This window comes from Fukomys damarensis, unplaced genomic scaffold, assembly GCF_012274545.1.
Source record: "Fukomys damarensis isolate Sample0158 unplaced genomic scaffold, DMR_v1.0_HiC HiC_scaffold_22, whole genome shotgun sequence".
NCBI classification, from domain to species: domain Eukaryota; kingdom Metazoa; phylum Chordata; class Mammalia; order Rodentia; family Bathyergidae; genus Fukomys; species Fukomys damarensis.
Window position 1 is genome coordinate 22,341,201 of NW_022900934.1, and position 4,403 is coordinate 22,345,603.

The following is a 4,403-nucleotide window of genomic DNA, read 5'->3' on the forward strand; positions in this document are numbered from 1 at the left end:
TCTGTGTGTGTGTGTGTGTGTGTGTGTGTGTGTGTGTGTGTATTTCGGGGGTGGGTGGGTACCAGGGATTGAACTCGGGACCTTGTGCTTGAGAAGCAGGCAGCAGCACCACTGAGCTAAATCCCTGGCCCAGTTATATTATTTTTGATAAATAGGGGCAGTGAAGTTTGGGTTTAGTCCTTTTTGATAGAACTTCAGTAATAATTTGGCTTCCATGGTTCTGAACCAGTTGAAGTGGATTAGTATTAATTTTTTAATATACTTTGCCTAAAAGGAATTCATTTGAGAGAGGGCGACAGTAAGATTCAGAGTAAAACATTCCAAAAATGGAATGTATATACTCCTGTCTGAAGGTGTAGATGCATTAATTTTTATAAAATTAATCATCTTTTCCCCAAAAAAATTAGAATATAAAAATTTACACATTTCTTGCAAAATACATTTTTTAGTTCAGTTCTGATAGGGATAGAATAATAGCAAGTGTTTGTCGCTGTCGTGCTTGTCACTAGTTTTGAATTACATAATCTTTTTTATAAAGAAAAAACACATAGACTCAGCTGGGCACAGTGGTGGATACTTCTAATCATAGTACTTGAGAGGCTGAGGCTGGAGGAGTGTGAGTTCAAGGCCAGTCTGGACAATTTGGCAAGTCCCTGTTTCAAAAAAACTAAAAAAAATTTTAGCCCTCCCCCCGTTTTGTTTTTTCTTCCAGCATTTAGGAGTGCTCTTTTATCTCCTTTCTGGTCCATCTTCTTATGAATGGCTTTTGATGTCCTAGAGACCAGGGATAGCTCAGTTAGAGTCTAGCAACAGGCTAATAGGAGTTGTAGGAGATAAGACCCATAATGTGAGAAATCTAGAATTACCCACTTTACTTGGTGACATCCCAGACATCCTTGGACATTCTTAGGAGACAAGGCAGAATAGTTACAAAGCCAGAAATGTCACTAAATGGAAAGATACCCCTCAGTCTTGGTGTCATCCACTAGCACAGCTCTGCCATGGGGCGAACTGAAGCCATCTAATCAGGGCCTCTGTGGGTCTCTCTTTTTTTTTTTTCCCAATGTTAGTTCTTGCCCATTTATTTACATAATCCTTTTTTTGTTTTTTTGTTTTTGTTTTTGTTTTTTTTGGTACTGGGGATTGAACTCAGGTTTTTCTGCTTTCGAGGCAGGTGGCGGAACCACTGAGCTAAATCCCCTAGACCCCCTGGGTCTCTATCTTGCCTCGGAAGAATCCTTACAGATTCTTGATGATAGCCCCAGAAAGTTAATCAGCTAGGCTCACAATTTGAATCTTAAGTTTTCCCTTTGTTTTCTTTAATAATCAAGTACACGATTTTTCAAAAATGAAAATGTAATTAAAAGAGTATGATTTATCTTGGTTTTTGATTGTCCTAAGTGGCATCACTGTTGAATAGCTCCTCTGAAGCAAATGCAATTATAATATGGATACAGGAGAAGTAGGGGAAGGGAAATAATTCCAGGTGACCTGCTTACAACTGAGGAGAAAGGAGAAAAGAGCCTATTGCTGAATGAAATAGTGAGTCAGCAGACTTCTGATTTGATTTATCTGCTTCAGGGCTCCTCTCCTTGTGAGACTGCTTAGAAATTTGGAACTAGAGCTGGGACAGATGCTGTAGCTTTTCTGTAAGGTATGATATATTGCTGTTACATTGCCTGAGGACATAGCTCAGTAGGAGAGCATTTGCCCTCCATGTGCAAGACTCTGGGTTTAATCCCTGCTACCAAACACATCATAGATAGATAAACACACAGACAGACACAGGCAGACTTAGTTTGCGACTAATCAGAAACAAGTTCAGAAAAGCATAAAAATAAAGGTTCATTGTAACCCTGCTACCTAAGGATAAACATGTTTATTTCCAGTTTTTATTTTCACATTCTGGTTATCAAGTGTACTTGGAGGGCCAGGGATTTAGCTCAGTGGTGCCACACCTACCTGGCAAGCATAAGGTCCTAGTTCAATCTACTGTACTGGAAAAGGAAAAAAAAAAAAAGAGTTGTATTTGGCCATACCTACCTCATAAGCCCAAGGTCCTGAGTTCAATCCCTGGTACCGGAAAAAAATGTACTCATGGCTGAATATTTAGAAAGCATAGAGAATTATATAGTAGCTAGAGAAAATTCATAGTCCTATAACCCAGAGTCAACCATAGTAATATTAGTGTTGATACATGTATGTAATTGTAAAATTTTTATTAAAATGCATTGTTTTATTTATGAAGTTTTATTAAATTTATATTTTGTATTCCCTTTTCTGATTTAATATCAGAACACAATCTAATTTCCATGTCATCTAACAACACATAAAAATAAAATTTAATGGCTGCTTATTATTTCATCATGTGCTTATACCATGACATAACTGTTCCATTATTTTTAAAAATTCTCTCTCCCCATCCCTCCCCTCCCATACCTCCCTCTACCTCTCCCAGTACTGAGGATTGACCAGTACTACATCCCCAGCCTTTTTTAAAGTTCAGTTTGGTTTGAGACAGAATCTTGCTAAGTTGCCAGGTTCGGCCTTTGACTTGTGGTGGTCCTGCCTTAGCCTCCCAGGGTGCTGGGATTGCAGTCATGGTTTGGAAATGAGATTTCTTATTATATGTTCAATTCACTGAATATTTGGTGCACAAATTTTATGTACTCTTTATATTTTTCCTTAGATGGCCCTTGGAAGAAGCATATTTAAGGCTCTTGATTTATCTTGTCAAAGCTTTCCACTTCCACTCGAATATTATAATGGATTTTAAAAGCTGCTGTCTGACAGGATATCATTCCCACAGAAGAGCCAAATAATGGATGTTATTCTTGCTTCTAGAATAATCCAGGCGTGGCCAAAGGCTGAGTAATTTCATGCTGGTTGTTGAATTGCAGTTGTCCTTTAGAGGATGGATTTATAGATCCCAAATGTGAGGACTGGTTTTTCATACTACATTTCAAATGCATGTATATGACTGCTGCTTCAAAGGGATTTAAACAGCTTTAACCCGTACAGATCACTTTGTGAATGGGCACTTTTATAAAGTAAGAGTGAAGTGAAATGGGTATCATGAAAGCTCCTCTAACAAAGAAGGAGTGTTTGGGAGAGAGCTGGGGGCCAACCACATGATTCAGTGTGAGAGCTTCCGTCAATCTTGTATTCTCCCTGGCCTTCAAGGCTGGCGGAAATATGGCACCAGGCTACTTTCAGCCTTATATCCCATAACTTCTCTGTATATGGCTCCCTTCCCCAGAACTGAAGTTATTGGTGACCTGCCCCCACTTCTGCTTTGAGCTTTTTACTTCTCATTGATGGCCCTTTGTTCACAATTCTCCTTGAGAGCCTTCCTCCCTTTTTTTTGAAACAAAAAAAAAACACAAAAGTTTCACTATGTAGTTCATGCAGGGCCTTGAACTCGTGATCCTCCTACCTTGGCCTACAGAATTCTGGGATTATAGATATGCAAGGCCATGCCAGGCTATATTCTTCCTCCTTCATCTCCTCTTCCTCCTCCTCCTCCTTCCTTTCCCCTCTTCTTTTTTGTGTATATGTATGTGGTGGGGGGTAATTTAAGTTCTAAGGATACAGGTGACTTTGTTCTCAGTTGGGAAAAAACAAAAAGAGCCTTATAGCAAAAGCTTCCCTTATTTTTCACCATCCCCATCCTCAGTTCCTTTCTCCTCTGTAACTAAAGAGCTTACTTTTTCAACAGGCTCTGTCACATCACGTTTCTAGCGGCTGCCCACTGCTCAAAAGTCATATCCTTGTAGCTTATCAGCCTCACTGTAAGAAATTTTTGCCTTCACTCTAGGGGAAAGCCCAAGGAAAGACTCGCATTGGCTTAGTAGAGGTCATGTTTGTGCGTGTGGGTCTCATGCACATCACTGAAACCCGCACTGGCCTGAGAGTGTTCTCAGTTGAATCATCACTTATTCTCCTCATTATTAACTGAGGCTGTGTGAAGGTACTGAAGTTGATTTTGAAGTTGGTTTTAATTTTAGGTTAACATATTGAAAAAAGGAGTTTTCAAGTAAAGTGTGATTTGTAAGAAGGCTGGAAGTTGTCAGTGGTGAAAAGTAAAAGCAGATGTCTGAAAGTGTTGATTGAACTAGGCTGTAAGGTAAGAGAGGAAAAAGTTGAGATTAGATGCAGGAAAAGTATTCTGGAAACTTAAAAAGAAAAATGTGATCTTTTGATAGCCAGAAGGCTGAGTAATTAATGGATTCTCTTACTGTGAGATTAAATGAGGTTATGCAAATGAACTTTATGCTTCTATACTGGGCAAAGTATTATTGATATTATATTAAAAATTATAGGGGGCTGGGGATTTAGCTCAGCGGTTCAGTGGCCTGTCTTGCAAGCGCAAGGACCCGAGCTCGATCCCTGATACCAAAAAA

The 4,403-nt window shown here is 39.3% G+C and overlaps 1 protein-coding gene across 5 annotated transcripts in view; it reads left to right on the top strand.

Annotated features, from left to right (window-relative positions):
• Ndrg3 (NDRG family member 3) overlaps nucleotides 1–4,403 on the top strand; it is a 59,654-nt gene that overhangs the window by 14,726 nt on the left and 40,525 nt on the right. The window lies entirely within an intron of this gene.